This window comes from Ascaphus truei, chromosome 1 (genome assembly GCF_040206685.1).
Source record: "Ascaphus truei isolate aAscTru1 chromosome 1, aAscTru1.hap1, whole genome shotgun sequence".
NCBI lineage: Eukaryota > Metazoa > Chordata > Amphibia > Anura > Ascaphidae > Ascaphus > Ascaphus truei.
This window is the reverse complement of record NC_134483.1, coordinates 160262855-160279375: the sequence shown is the minus strand read 5'-3', so window position 1 is coordinate 160279375 and position 16521 is coordinate 160262855. Positions and strand designations below refer to the sequence as shown.

Genomic DNA, 16521 nt, shown 5'->3' with positions numbered 1-16521 from the left:
TTCCTGAACCACAATAAAGACCATTCACTGTTTAAAAGTCCCTGGCACCCTTTTCCTATTTTTCCTGCACTACTCCACTCCACTACAGCCTAGGCCTGGACCCACGAAGAAGAAGACCCTGAGATCTAAGGTAAAACCACTGAGCTAACCTCTAGTAGAGCAGGTCTAAACCTGGTGAGTAACATCAGAGATACTGTTATTCATGCACACCCTATCTCTGGCAGCAGGGTGGGATAGGGGTGTTACAGAAGCCAAGCTCTTTCTGGACTACAGAAAAAATATAAGCAATATTCAATTAATGATGTAAAAATAGGAACAGTGAACAGCTTTTCCCTATTATGACAATTTTTTACGGTTTTCTAAAATAATTATGGAATAGAAAGTTTGTAAATAAAAAGTAGTGGTACCAGAGATGCCAAACTGCAGCAGCTGAAATCAGCGAGATTGCAGAATTTTGTAGCAAAATCGGAATTTTACTGGAAAACTTTTTTGTATGAGTGAGACTCTATTGAAGTTCAGGAGACCGACTCCAAATCAGTGAGACGCAGAAAATCAGTGAGAGTTGACATGTCTATGCTACAGTGGGTGTGCATATACAAACTAATGGTACCCTCCGTGCCCATTAGTATTATAATGCATCCTTTGTGCTTCATAACATTGGCACTGACTGCAGGATTTGTGTTTCCATCAGTGAAATAGATAGTTCATGGCTATATAAAAAATAAATAAATTATGATATATATATATATATATATATATATATATATATATATACATGTAGAGGTATCAGTACCGTGTTAGCCGAGCTTCAATAATCAAAAAATAAATAGATGATACCGTTCTGTGGCTAACGAAATGCTTTTATTTGTGCGAGCTTTCGAGATACACTGATCTCTTCTTCCGGCGATGTTACAATGAATGAAGCAAGGATAACTTAAAAACAGTGTCTCTTGGAATGTTATCTGTGCTTCTCCTTCCCCCGGTGTGGATGTGTTCACACCTTGTGTAGAGCACTGTTTATACTGTGGGCTCTCCATTCATTTTTATTCACACTGATACACATACACACTCTTTCTTCACTTGCTTTCAGTTACCCTTTGACACCTCTAGCCATAAAACACATCCACACCGGGGGAAGGAGAAGCACAGATAACATTCCAAGAGACACTGTTTTTAAGTTATCCTTGCTTCATTCATTGTAACATCGCCGGAAGAAGAGATCAGTGTATCTCGAAAGCTCGCACAAATAAAAGCATTTCGTTAGCCACAGAACGGTATCATCTATTTATTTTTTGATTATATATATATATATATATACATGTAGAGGTATCAGTACCGTGTTAGCCGAGCTTCAATAATCAAAAATTAAATAGATGATACCGTTCTGTGGCTAACGAAATGCTTTTATTTGTGCGAGCTTTCGAGATACACTGATCTCTTCTTCCGGCGATGTTACAATGAATGAAGTATATAAGTAAAAGTATACCTTTTGCTTCATTCATTGTAACATCGCCGGAAGAAGAGATCAGTGTATCTCGAAAGCTCGCACAAATAAAAGCATTTCGTTAGCCAGAACGGTATCATCTATTTATTTTTTGATTATATGTATATATATATATATGTGTGTGTGTTATGGTGGGTGAAAAAGGCGACAAGAAACCTCCACCGTATAGCATATACCAAATAAAAAGATCAATGTGAGCACATTCACATGTCTTAGACAGGTCTGCAACCCTACCTTTCAACCATTATCACCTAGCATACTGTGCTTCCACTGCATCAAGGGAGTCTGGGAACTGACATGCAAATGCGCATACCGTGTCATCTTTTGCCTGAAAATATTTTTTTACATGGAACCCTTATAAGCTAATGCTTATAAGGGTTCCATGTAAAAATGGTTTTCCCAGAATCCCTTGCTGCAGTGGAAGCACTGTATGCTAGGTGATAGTGGTTGAAAGGCAGGGTCGCAGACCTGTCTAAGACATGTAAATGTGCTCACAAGTGATATTCTTTATTGGCTATATGCTAATGGTGGAGGTTTTTTTTCACACCATAACTTAATTTTTTTAATATATATATATATATATATATATATATATGGGGGCGCTGCGCAGAGAGTACTGTATTATATCACCCCAGGCTCCCCGTGGCGGAGGCTTAGGCCCCTGTGAGCCAACAGGCAGCACCAGTAGTATCTTTAGGCAGCACCAGTAGCATCTTTATAGTGTACACCCCAATCTTACTTAGGGTGAGGGGTACGAGGGCTATATATATAATATAATATATATATATATAGCCATGCATAATAATGGTATATTACTTTCCTCTCTGTTGGCAGTAAGTCCTGATAAGAACGGGTATGCCAGCAGTAGTTATGGAGGTTTTCCCTCACACCATGGTGAGGTGCCCTATGTATGGAGGGGAGTGGCTGTATGCTCTGAGTCCCTGGATAGTGACATCAGGGATGCGCCTGCCTCCTGAAGTATATAAGGCACAACACAGTTAATTAGAGTGTTCCAGCAGCTGTGGGAAGTTGTTGGGAAGTTGTATTTTCCTGCATAAGGGATTGTAGGAACACTTTGTGACCCTAGTGCAGTAACTAGCGGTCCAGGTTGACCAATCGGCCTGTCTAAGCCACTCTGTGTCCAGGGACCTGGCACAGAGAGGATCTCCCTAGGAGAAGAGGGAATCCCACTTCAATTTGGGAGGGCGTACCTGGCAAAGGGACAGCACGGAGAGATGTGCGGCTAGAGCCGGCAGCTGCATGGGGCAGTCTGCTACATCCCAATCTGCAATAAAGATGACCTTGTTAATGAAACCCCCACTGTGTGAGTGTGAAATTACTCACCAGTGGCAGTCACCACCGAGAAGGAGTTCCTCACCAGGACCATCTCCCTGCGGAAGCACAGATCCTGATGAGGTGGAGGCGCTGCACATGATGTAAGTTGAACTCGCACCCACTACCTCAGCTACCTGTCCTGATGACATCCCCTAATACCATCAAGCGGGAGACTCAGGAGTCCTGTTGCCTACAGGTGCACCACCAAACACGAACACGTAATGGGGGTTGGTTGCTAGAGTACCCGGGCCAATGTGAGATTGGGGGGGGGGAAACCCGTTACAATTGGAGGCGCTGCTGAGATGACCTGTCAACAGGACAGGCTTTTGCTAGGCACACTAGGAAACAGGGAAAGTGTATGCTGCCACTTTGTGCTGTGTTGGGATGGAACCGCAGGAGTAACCTGGGAACCTGAGAGGAGTTAGTGGATCTGGAGAGGGGCTATAGCTGTCCGAGTCACCTTGAGGTAGCGCTAGGGGTAGGATGCCTGAAGGGATAGCCTGTTAACTAGGTCAGGACTCCTGGAGAGGGTCTGCACTAGGCTGACCAAGAGAGGTAGACGCCCAAGTACTGCATGGAAGCCCCAGAGTACTCTAGTCCATTCCAGATCACTTACCGAAGGGAGCACAGACTGGGAGGAAGGAGATACAGTAGACACTGAGAGAGTGAGCCTAGACTGAGGTAGTGCAAACATGAGTTAGATCTACGTTAGGTACATAAGGTGGTGCACAAGGCATGTTTATTGTACTGATGTGGTAGCTGCCCCGCAGAGCGGAGCTCCATGTACAATAATCCAGTATACAGTGATCGAGAAACAACCGTCAGAATGGAGGATCTGCAAAGAGCAGAAGGTCCAGGATACCAGACTGAGGAAGAAGAACTAGCTACAGAAGAGACTTTTGTGAGCTTGTTGTGGAATGGCGTGAAAGCCGTGGCTGCGCCGTGTTTGTCCTGCCTGTGTTCTCGGGAAAGTACCCTCGAGACTAGTGAGGACGACAGTCTTGCGAGATAAGAGGAACGAAATGGACTTTGTTATACACCAATAAACAAACAGCCAGACGCTACCTCAAATATGAAGAAGGACAGTACTCACCAAAATGGCGGTTCCCGCGTTTCCGGGACACCGCGTGGGACAGCTGCAGAAAGTCTTGCAACTTTGCAGTTTGCTAATCGTTGCCCAGGATTGGCGGCAACGAGAAAACTCCACCCTGTTGGGGAGTTTGGCGCGAAAGCTGGAGCCGCGCCTTCATGGACTATGACTCACTCTGCACCTGTGCTGGGTCAACCTACAAGTCTGGGAGACATACCCCTAGTTTCAACCAGGGGGAGTGGTCTGCGGTTCCACCGGATGCCGATGGAGGAAGTAGGGGGAGGGATTGTTCAACCATCCCCTGCCCTTCAGTTGCGAAGAGCCATTGATCGATAGAGACCTCTAAGAAGAGTGCCTCCGTTGGTGACTATGGCTGAACATTCCGAGAAAGTGGATCAGAGTCCCTTGATATCTACCCATCCCTATTCGGTTCCAGGAGGCTTCCTGATTATCCGCGTAGAGGGTGTGAAGACAGTGGTCTGTCTCTGCCTGCAGTGCAGACTGCCGGGTGGAGCTGTGGGCAGCGAGGCACGATGTCCTCATTGTGGACTGCAATATATGTGGCCCATGACGACGTTTGTGCCGGTACAAGCTGGGGGAGTGAAGGATTCTACCCCGATGTCGGCGGCGGAGCTTCCGGGTGCACTGTGGCGTGAGAGTGCAGGCCCCGCGGAGCAGGAATCAAGCCGGGTTCTCAAGTCAGAGAAAACTAGCCATCGGAGAGGTGACCGGAAAGGAGCCCATCGACGGTCCCCTATTGGAATACCCCGCCCGAACTGTAAATTAGAGTCCTCGGACGAGGAGTGTGCCAGGCTGGCAGATGCACAGGACTTGTTGACGGAGTACCATACCAGTGGTAAACAAAGTTCGTGAGGGCACTAGTCCCAGTGTTCAGGGCTCAGAACAAGCAGAACTGGATGTATCAATAGGCTTGATTGAAGTTAGGGTAGTCAAGGTTATGAAGGCTGTGTGAGACTCAATGTATGGTGCCTATGTGTAACATGGTATCATGTATGGAATCATTTATAAGTCTCCGTGAGCAGCTGACTGTCCATACATATATACCATGACCGGACTGTCAGCTAAACTCACAGGACAAATATCAACCTTGGCAATAAAGCAATAACAGCAACCAACAGAGTACTCACAAATACAGCAGCTTAGTCCCCATGTAGAGTGTGCATCACGCTGGAAATAGCAAGATGAAGGTAGTCCGTGGAATCCGGAAGCGGAGCACAGCAACGGTGAAACAAAAAGGAGCTGCAATCTACTATAAAGATTAAAAACCTTTTATTGTGGGGAGGTGGGGGGGTCAGGGTCAGTGGTATCCCGTGGCGAGATGCTATTCCTCGTGGTGTGGAGACACGGAGTCGAGTGTCCCCAGTACCGCAACCCCCCGATCGCCGGAGTCCCACTGCCGTGGTGACTAGCGGGTCGGAAGGAGGTCGATCCACCCCGACGCTGCGGAGCAGTAGGCTAGCTCAGTGCTCGCCGCAGATCCAGGGGGTGGAGGTGAAAGAAGAGCGGATCCAGGGTCAGGCTGGACCGCGTAGCAGACGGGCGTTGCCGGATGTCCTCGTGGAGGAAGAGGTCTCGATTGGGGACCCAACCCAAGATGGCGTCGAAGCACGTGCGTGTACGGAGGAGATTCCGGACGACCAGGGCGGCATCGAGTGGGAGGTGATCGCGCCTCTGCGGTCGAGCAGTGGAAGTCGATCCCCTACTGACAGACGGAGTGGGCGCTCGAGCCGGAGACCGAGAAGCTCAGCTGCCAGAGGAAAGAACGGACTTTGTGGCTGAAGCGAGTCAGGTATTGCTGAGGAGCAGGCCGTAACCCTGCCGATACCTACCGTCCGGCCCCGTCCCCCAACCCCGTCCATCCACAAAGTTAGCCCCAAGGCCCTAGTTAAATCCCCTGTCCCTGTCACCTGTTCATTCGGGTCTACCTCTAGCCTGGGGATGTCAGGGGATTCCCGGGGTCCTACCGAGGAACGGACTGGAAGCCTGGACTGGGGAACGTCGGATGATGGATCGGAGGGTGGAGGGAGGATTTCCCGACGAGGGTCGTGCCCAGTGATTGTGCTAGTGTGTTGGGTATCACGGGTGGACACTGGTCACAGCGTCTGGGAAAGGTTACGCAATCTGAGGGTACTTCAGGGGTATCATCGGGCGGGCCTGAAGAGGAAGAGCCACTAGAATCCAACTCAGAGGAGGTACGGGAAACTAGATGGTGGGCACCACTATATGAGGGTTATGTCGCCTGGATAGACCGCACCCGTTTCATTCTAGAAAGGGATGGGGTAGTTGACCATTGGTGGGCTCCCGGGGATTTCGACGATGAGGCATACCTCAAAGAGCTGCGAGTAAGGTGGGACCGAATTCAAGGGGGTCTTATTACCCCAAAGGGATCTGAAGGGTTAGATGATCCGGTGGAGTCAGATGAGCCCCTGTCATGGGTGTTATCGGGAAAGGCTGGGCAAACTAAATTAACCCGGGCCTGCCGAGCTGAACGGGCCATTACAGCCAAATATAAACGGTCTCATGGGCTTGAGTACCCATATGTCCCCGAACCTCTGATGAGGGAGATAGAGGACAATCGAGAGAGGTGGCTTCGTAATGACATAGAATATTATATCGTCAATAAGGGAGGAGCCATTAAGGGCGTTCAGGCTGAGCAGAGGGTTTCCCAACTAATGAGGGTTTGGAAAATCGGGCGCAGCATTTATATGCACAAAGTGGTGTATTGTAAAGAGCGAGGACTGCCCCGAGAGTATAGCGTGACAGTCACCGATGCAGTGGGGCGGGAGGTGAAGAAACCAGACCCTCAACACTATTATTAGGTCCCGTCAAAGAGTGGTCTGCCCTTTTCTTTAACGCTCCCTGCTGGTCAGTGAGCGGAAGGTTCTTGCATTATTATGTAATGGTGATAATGTTTGACGCTTAATTTGTGTGTTCTTTTACAGTGTTTCCTGGCGCAAGGTACACCAAATTTAGGCCCCAGCCGGGACGGTGGGGATTCACCAGGGGGAGTATATAGCCATGCATAATAATGGTATATTACTTTCCTCTCTGTTGGCAGTAAGTCCTGATAAGAACGGGTATGCCAGCAGTAGTTATGGAGGTTTTCCCTCACACCATGGTGAGGTGCCCTATGTATGGAGGGGAGTGGCTGTATGCTCTGAGTCCCTGGATAGTGACGTCAGGGATGCGCCTGCCTCCTGAAGTATATAAGGCACAACACAGTTAGTTAGAGTGTTCCAGCAGCTGTGGGAAGTTGTTGGGAAGTTGTATTTGCCTGCATAAAGGATTGTAGGAACACTTTGTGACCCTAGTGCAGTAACTAGCCATCCAGGTTGACCAATCGGCCTGTCTAAGCCACTCTGTGTCCAGGGACCTGGCACAGAGAGGATCTCCCTAGGAGAAAGGGAATCCCACTTCAATTTGGGAGGGCGTACCTGGCAAAGGGACAGCACGGAGAGATGTGCGGCTAGAGCCGGCAGCTGCATGGGGCAGTTTGCTACATCCCAATCTGCAATAAAGATGACCTTGTTAACGAAACCTCCACTGTGTGAGTGTGAAATTACTCACCAGTGGCAGTCACCACCGAGAAGGAGTTCCTCACCAGGACCATCTCCCTACGGAAGCACAGATCCTGATGAGGTGGAGGTGCTGCACATGATGTAAGTTGAACTCGCACCCACTACCTCAGCTACCTGTCCTGATGACATCCCCTAATACCATCAAGCGGGAGACTCAGGAGTCCTGTTGCCTACAGGTGCACCACCAAACACAAACACGTAATGGGGGTTGGTTGCTAGAGTACCCGGGCCAATGTGAGATTCGGGGGGGGGGGGATAACCCGTTACATATAGATAGATAGATAGATAGATAGATAGATAGATAGATAGATAGATAGATAGATAGATAGATAGACAGACACACACACACACATATATACTGTACAATGTTATTTATCTGCTTTTTATCAAAATGTTGTTGCGCAGCAGCATTATAAATGTGTACTGAGCATAGTCCAGGTGATATGACCCTGCGTGGGCTTGAGCGCATGGTACTATCACCTCAACTTGGGCCACCTGTCAGTCACTCTAGGCTGCTGCGGGTTGCCATGGTGACGGTGATGAGCGTGCATGGGCGAGGGGTGTGCACGCAGCTCTCCTTCTGCCAGGTTCCCACCTTCTGACGTCACCGTGTGCGGCATCCAATAGGTGCCGAGTTCCACCCCGGAACTGAAGGAGCAAGGGGAAGGGGGTGTAGCCGGGCCGCATTGACAGTGACACCGAGCAGCTGCTGTTGGCTGCATCGGGTCAAGAGGCCTAATAATCATTATTCCCCCCTCCTTGCCGTTACCGGGGGTGAGGGGCGCAGGGTCAGACCCCCTCCTCATCAGACACAGGGAGTGGGAGGGGGGCTTCCTGCACAGACGGGAGGGAGCAGTGACCTGTGACACACGCACAGGGGAGACTGAGAAACAGGCAGGGGTGGGGGGAGACTGAGAGACAGTAAGAGACAGTAAAGGGGACTGAGTGAAAGCCAGGGAGATACTGAGAGGCAGCAATATACAACCAGAGAGCCTGAGAAGTAAGCTTGAGAAACTTGACAGACTGCAAAATAAACTGTCAGAGATTTGCGTGGCAGTAAGAGACTGTCAGGAACCGAGAGAGAGAGAAAACAAGATTGCAATAAACTGACATTCTTCAAGAAAGAGAGATGAGAGACAGCCAATGCTAGCTTGGAAGAAGAGGCAGAGACAGCCAGGGACAGATTGAGAGAAGAGCCATCCAGTGACAGCCTGTGAAGGATACCAGAGTTTTCTCAGGGTGAGTACGGTGGCTACCTAGTTTATGAATGTTTAATATACTGTAAATACCTACGAACTTCACATATAATATAAGTATGCAGTAGCCACACACCTAAAAATGTGCATACGTATGTATAAGTTTACATGCATGATATATAAACACACATGTTGTACATACAGCTATCTATCCTACTACATGTAAAAACACACAGACCCATGTACACATTGTATAATGTACGTCTTCGGCAGAGGTGCTGTATGGATATTGTCATCTGTCACTGTTCGTCACCTTAATGTGTCTTTGTATTTGAAGTGGAGTTTTTCAGCAGCAGTATACGCAGAGTTGTATATAAATAATGAATGGATGGATTACAATCTTGCAGTCTGTTACTGGCTGTGGTAGCAGTGTAGTGGGTACAGTACCTGTGCCATGCTCTGAAGCTGTGCTCAGATCTATTGATGTCAAGCTTTCATTTTCACTTTTGCAGTTGCCGACCCTTTTAATATAACCATTATCCCTGTACTTCACAACATTGGTACTGACCGCAGGGATTGTGTTTTCCATCAGCAAAATCTAGCAACTAAATGGTCATGCACGTACCACCTTCAAATAGATCATTTGTCTGTTGTGCAATATTTATCTACTTTTTTGCTTCCTCTTAGTACTTGGTGTTTGAGTGTTTACGAGATGAAAACCACCTCATATCTTATTATTAGTTTAACAGGAAGATGTCGATACAACCTACCCTTGTGACCACAAATTGGCTTGAAAGCGCACAATAATTTCAAAGGGCTGGAGCAGAGTTCAGCTTTTTTAATGCAGCAACTCCCCCGCCCGCCCCCCTCCGAAACATATAAGTTTAACTCATGTAATGTTAGTATCTTGCCCCTGAGTATGACCTTTAAGTAAATCATGTTTTTTTTTTTTAAATCTGTAGCTTCTGCGGTTTCTATGGTAACCTTTATATGAAAATGCAGTATGTGTGCAGCGCACAGCAAAGAATGATAAGGAGCAGGTCTGGCAAAAAAATCTTCCTTTAATGTGAGGCCATAAAATAGAGGGTAGCAACCCTTCTACGCGTTTCGTGCGATACGTGCACTTTATCAAGAAGTGTCATACACAATACACGGAACATTTAAATAGCAGCTGACTGCCGATTTGGCGCCAAAATCCATGACGTCATAAAATCTTATTACCAATGAGCATTGTCCCTGCGACGCAAGAAGATAATAAGATTGGTAATAAGATTTTATGACGTCATGGATTTTGGCGCCAAATCGGCAGTCAGCTGCTATTTAAATGTTCCGTGTATTGTGTATTGCCCAGTGACGTCGGTGACCCGCCTCCCAATCGCGCACATTGACTCGTCTGCTAGTTCTTGCAATCGCTCCTGATTGCACAGACGAGCCTCAGCGCGGAGGAACGCGGCTCCCCCCTCTATAGACGCAGCCTAAGGATGGCTTTTTTTTGTTTTGTTTCAATCTTTTTTATTGTTTTCACAATACAGTAACATCTCTTTAAATATTGACTTACGTATCACAAGACTGATGTTCAACAAAGCATTTGTGGATTTTTAACATAATATAAAATATTGCATTCTTGGAACAAAGCGAGTACCATATCAGTTTTGTAATCCAGTTTTGTGAGTCGTGCTTATGTACCTATGAAATAGGTATGTATTGAGAGGTGGTAGAGAGAGAAGGAAGGGGGAGAGACTAAGAGGGGGGGGGGGGGGAGGGGGGTGTTGAGGTCTGTCTACTTGGTAATCCTTAGTTTATGGAAGGAGTGTTTCCTTTCAGTGTTGTGGTTATTTTAGTCTAGGGACCAGGGTTCCCATATCTTATCAAATTTTTCAAGGGTGTGGTTTAATTGGGCTGATAGTTTTTCCATTAGTTTAACATTGTTAACTCTTGATATGACTGTACGTCTAGATGGGGGTTGAATGTTTTTCCATGCGGCTTCTATGGAGTAGTGAGCCGCCGTTAATATAAATGTTATAAGTTTGTTTACTGGAAATTGAAGTTCCTCTATTGGTTTTGCTAACAGGAATGTCAGCGGGTCTATAGGCACTCTCAGATCCGTGCTCTCGAGTATCAAACCTTGAACCATGGTCCAGAATATCTGAATTTGTGGGCAGTTCCACCAGATATGGACCATGTGCCCTCTCATACCACATCCTCTCCAGCAGAGATCTGGAGTTCTTGGGAAGATCTGGTTCAGTCTTCTCGGGGTTAGGTACCATTGGAACAAAATTTTGTATATGTTTTCTTTTGTGATTGTGCAAATTGATGTTTTGGACGCTGATTCCCAGATATCCCTCCAGTCTTCCCTATCTATTTCTATGTTTAGGTCTTCTGCCCATTTCCGCATATAATTGTGAGGTTGGGAAGTTGCATGAGATGCTATCTCCGTGTATATCTCTGAGATCAGACCTCCTCTGTAAAGGCCTTCCATACATAATTTCTCAAAGTTCGTTAGGGTAGTAAATTTGTTTTTCTGAGAGACCGTTTGGAGAAAGTGTCAGATCTGTAAGTAGCTAAAGATTGGGAAGTTCTGTCTGTGAGGTTTTTGCTTTAACTCCTGATAGGAGAGGATCTCTCCTTCTTTAATGAGGTCTTTTGCTGCCAGTATGTCCATATTTCTGAGTTGCTTCACATATTTGGGGGAACACCCCGGCGGGAACCCAGGATTATGGACTATCGGGATCAGGCCCGAAGGGTGGTTGGAGAGGCCATATCTTTTTTTGCTTTTGGACCAAATGTCCCATGTGCACCTCATCGCCCCAAGTTTAAATCTTCCCGCGGGGCTCTCCCCCTCCCCGGAGCTCCACTGCTAGAGTGGAAGGGCCCACATAGGAGGACTCGATCCCCAGCCAACCACAGGTTGTTGGCTCACAGTTCCACATTACTGCTTGTTTTATGTGGGCCGCATGGTAGTATTTGATGATATCTGGCACCCCCATACCCCCCTGATCTTAGTGCTAGCATTACCGATCTTGCAACCCACGGTCTTTTGTTCTTCCAGATAAATTGAAAGATTCTGTTTTGAATATTTTTGAGCTCCCTGATCGGGACTTTTATTGTGAGAGTTTGGAAGAAGTATAACAGCCTGGGCAAGATATTCATTTTTACTGCGGTTATCCTTCCAATCCAGGATATTTGATAGTCGTTCCAGGTCTGAAGATCTTTTAAAAAAATTTCAAATAGAGGTGGGTAGTTATATTGGTATAATAAGCTGTATGTGTTTGTTATGTATATTCCTAGATATTTGATGTGTGTTTGGGACCATTTATATTTGAAGTTTGCTTGTAAGAGCTTGACCTCTTGGGCGGGGAGCGATAAATTTAGTGCTTCAGACTTGTCATTATTTATTTTGTATCTTGAGACCTGGCCTAAGTGGTCTAGTTGAGATTGTAGATAGAAAGATTGAGGGCGCTCAAACCCCAGGTAATTTCATCCAAATAAGGCAATAAGGCACTAACCCTGGAGATACCAGTGGGAGTGGGTAAATCAAGACTTGTAAGTTACCAAATGACAATAGTCAAAACTTAACCATAACCGTCTAGAATACAAAAACCCACTCACGTCATCTCCAGGGATGGTTGCTGGCGTGCCAGCCACAGGGAAACCAGAGTCCAGGTACAGCAAACAGAAAAAAACGAATGGCGCACAGCCAGGGAGCCTGGTGTGTAGCAAAAAGTTACCTTTAATCAGTGCATGGTAAGGACAAATTCACCCCTTGGGGGACAAAGCAGGAACCTCCTACGCGTTTCGGACCGACGGGTCCTTTATCAAGGAGTCTGGGGTATGCAGAGATGAGGCGTCTTATATACCCGGTATTAATCAGGGTCAATTAACAAAAGCTGTAAAAAATCGCGCCGCATGCGCGGTGACGTCACTGTGGGCGTAAGTGAGGGCAGAGACTAGTTAGGACTTCTTGGCTTCATGCCTTAGGATTGGCATGCGCGGACGACATCAGGGGGCGGTCCATACCCACAATCCTTAGGGACGGTGAATCGACGCCGCGGGTGACGTCACGCGCATGCGCACTGGGCATGCGGCGCGATTTTTTTACAGCTTTTGTTAATTGACCCTGATTAATACCGGGTATATAAGACGCCTCATCTCTGCATACCCCAGACTCCTTGATAAAGGACCCGTTGGTCCGAAACGCGTAGGAGGTTCCTGCTTTGTCCCCCAAGGGGTGAATTTGTCCTTACCATGCACTGATTAAAGGTAACTTTTTGCTACACACCTGGCTCCCTGGCTGTGCGCCATTTGTTTTTTTCTGTTAGTTGAGATTGTAAATTTGCGAGAGGATGGCTTTGTTTTAAAACCCCTTGCTTAGTGTTTCTAAACATGGGGGCCCCACTGAGAATTTAAAAAAGGGGTCTCTGATTTTGAGGGCATACACACACAGATGTGGCAGGGAGTGACTGAGACGATCAGTAACCCATTGAATAGAATCCCCGAAACTATCCCTTGTCCTTTTCAATAAGATTTGTGTGGGTGCTAATCTTGATCATCTTACTTTGTGCACCGAATACACAATGTGAGACACAGAGGCAAAGCAATAGTTTTATTTTGAATGGGTTTGATAAGGCAGTGCGTTCTGCTCCTGCATGTGTAGTTTCTTCTCAATACTGTACGAAGCACTCTGTTTTCCCCTTTAGTTTCTTCCATCCACACTGAATTACTTAAACTGTATTTTATTTCTAAAAAAACAAACCCCAAATCTTAATGAATATAACCTAAATGAATGCTAGTTACCTAAATTAATACACATCCCCTCTCATTTACCCCCCAGATTCATTATTTTTTACTTTTAGCGTCAACTCCCGTTGGCTTGAATGGGTCTTAACGCTCGTTCAGGTGCGTTAACTTACAACAGATCTTGATAAATAACCCACTTGGTTGACCAAAAAAATAAAGATCTGAAGATTATGTGAAGTCATTTTTTTTCTGATAAGACCCATTGATACCTGCTTGGAAAACAGCCCATTGCTGCCTGGTGGAGGAAGTGAGACTAAACATCAGGAGTTGCCTTGTGAACACCACAAGTGTATTTTTAAAATGAGAACCAGCTAGCAAATAAATAATGCTGGTAATTTGTATTAATTAGCATCACATGGAGCTCACGTTAAAATAAATAAATAATAAAAATAAAGTTGTATTGGGTGAGCTGCACCTTTAAAAAATAAAATGTAATAATAATAATTGAGAACTACTGCCATTGCCCACCAGATATACAGTAGTACAGTAACTGTTCTGTGAGGATTTTGAAGCATTAATGATGTATTTAGCTACATTCCTCCAGTTGTTTGTCTTTTTTTGTGTGCAGGTTGCTTGTACTTTCTCGTTATCTCCCTGATAACATGCTTCTTTGTGAGGATCTCCACTTGTTACAGACAAGCAATTGAGTTATAATACTATTTGCAAAGCTCATTTAAAAGTCCACATATCAGAATCTGCTTTGCTTTAGGCTAAGGCCCCGCTCCCTCAGTCAGCGTGCCCGCACTGCAGACAGGCGGGGCGCTGACAGACACAGACCACGATATGCGGTCTGTAGGGAGCCGGAGAGGGAGGGGGGCGGGAGAGGGAGGGGGGCGGGAGAGGGAGGGGAGCGGGAGAGGGAGGGGGGCGGGAGGGGAGCGGGAGAGGGAGGGGGAGGGGAGCGGGAGAGGGAGGGGGGCGGGAGCGGGAGGGGGGCGGGAGCCGGAGAAGGAGGGGGGCGGGAGCCGGAGAAGGAGGGGGGCGGGAGCCGGAGAAGGAGGGGGGCGGGAGCCGGAGAAGGAGGGGGGCGGGAGCCGGAGAGGGAGTGGGGCGGGAGCCGGAGAGGGAGTGGGGCGGGAGCCGGAGAGGGAGTGGGGCGGGAGCCGGAGAGGGAGTGGGGCGGGAGCCGGAGAGGGAGGGGGGCGGGAGCCGGAGAGGGAGGGGGGCGGGAGTGGGAGGGAGGGGGGCGGGCTCTGATCGTGGTGCCGTCGGGCTCTGATCGTGGTGCCGTCCACCCCCCCACACACATACACACACACACACACACACACACACTTTAATAACACGCAGCTCCTTCCCTGCTCCCTGCCCAAGGCGCCTCCCACCTAGCTTCGTCCCTCCCCTCCTCCCCATTGGCTAACTCGCGTACCACGTGACGCGTCAACGCCGAAATTCACAAGATTCTTGCAGTATCGGCCGGCTGACGCGTCGCAGTACGTTGTCAGCCCTGTCGGAAGGTGGCAGCGGGGGCAGGGACCACTCGGGCAAGGGTCTGGTGGTTCGCAGCCGCGACCCTGCCGGCCGCAGCGGGTTCGCAGCCTTAGACAGGTCTGCAACCCTGCCTTTCACCATTATCGCCCAGCATACAGTGCTTCCACTGCAGCAAGGGATTCTGGGAAGCTTTATAGGGGTCCATGTCAAAATGGATTTGAAGCAAAAGGTGGCATTGTGTTCTCATTTGCATGTTATTTTCCTGAATCCCTTGCAGTGGAAGCACTGTATGCTGGGCGATAATGGTGAAAGGCGGGGTTGCAGACCTGTCTAAGGCCAGCCACGCTTATAGTGACGGCGACGCGACAGATGATGTCACCTGTCGCCATCGCGAAAGTTGCAATTCAAGTTTAGGTGACCTCACTGGCTACAAGGCCAGCGACGTCATAAAGGGGGAGGCGGAGGGACGGAGAAGCTCCTGATTGGCCGCAAGGGGAGACTGTCGCTGAAAAAATGAAATATCAGTGACTACCAGATTTTTGGTAGCACTATCGCTTTGTCGCTTTGTCGCCGTCGCCTGCACTATATGCGCCGACAATGCATTTGTATTGACGCGACAGTCGCGTCGCCTGCACTATTAGCGCAGCCTTAGACATGCAAATGAGCACACAGTAATATTTTCATTTGAGATATGTATTTTTGTTTTACTATATGCAGTGATTGATTACCTTTTATTGAAAACGAATTACCTAAGCTGCCTATCGATTCGTTCTTCTGTTATCGATCACCAAAGATCCTGCTTCCCATGGTTCACTAAATGGCTGCCTTCCAGCTTAAATCAATCATTCAGTCAGTGTAACTCAGCAGCTACAATGTATCCAGGTGTTACATAGGTAACATGATCTATTGTTATAGCTTGCAGCTCAAACTGCTGGGAATATTGGCAACAGATGATCACAAACAGGAAAGTGTTACAAAGATTTTGCACTGCTGGGGAGGTGGCTAAAGCCTGCTATAGGAATCAAAGGATGCCCAATATATTAAAACTCAATACAAATGGCATTGAGTTGAATTTAAAACAAAATGTAGTAAGTATTATCTATTACGACAGAACGGATTTATTAAAAAAAACACACATGTAGAATATTGCACGGGTTGCTCCTTTAAGCCGCAATCACCCAAGGAGCCTATTTGCGTTTGACTCTGACTCTGTATAATGTTGGTGAGAATGTCCAGCTCCTTTCCTTTTTTTTTTTTTTCCCAATTTTTTATCTTTCGAAGTTACCATAATAACCTTTAAACTGCGCTGGGCTCTGAGGAGAGCTCCATTTCACATCCTTATACCTTCTGACCGGCGTGTCAGAGTTTTAAACACAAAAACAGTTGGAAAGGGGAAGACGAGATCTCAGCAAAAAACAAATCAGCGCCAACTTCTGCTTTAAGCTGAATGTGAAAAATGTTCTATACGGGGGGGGGGGGGGTTGTACATTATCTTAGATTGTAAGCTCTTCGGGGCAGGGATTTCCTTTCCTATTGTCTGATTTTGCTGTGCTTAATGTATTGTGTTAA

The 16521-nt window shown here is 47.2% G+C and overlaps 1 protein-coding gene across 3 annotated transcripts in view; it reads left to right on the top strand.

Annotated features, from left to right (window-relative positions):
• Positions 1-8212: 8212 nt before the first annotated feature.
• Positions 8213-16521, top strand: part of JAK2 (Janus kinase 2) — a 208134-nt gene continuing 199825 nt past the window's right edge. For 2 of the 3 annotated variants that reach the window (XM_075596797.1, XM_075596745.1), the window contains exon 1: positions 8213-8767. The gene's annotated coding sequence lies outside the window, so the exon portion shown is untranslated. The remainder of the gene's footprint in view (positions 8768-16521) is intronic. The other variant, XM_075596788.1, reaches the window with a different exon arrangement.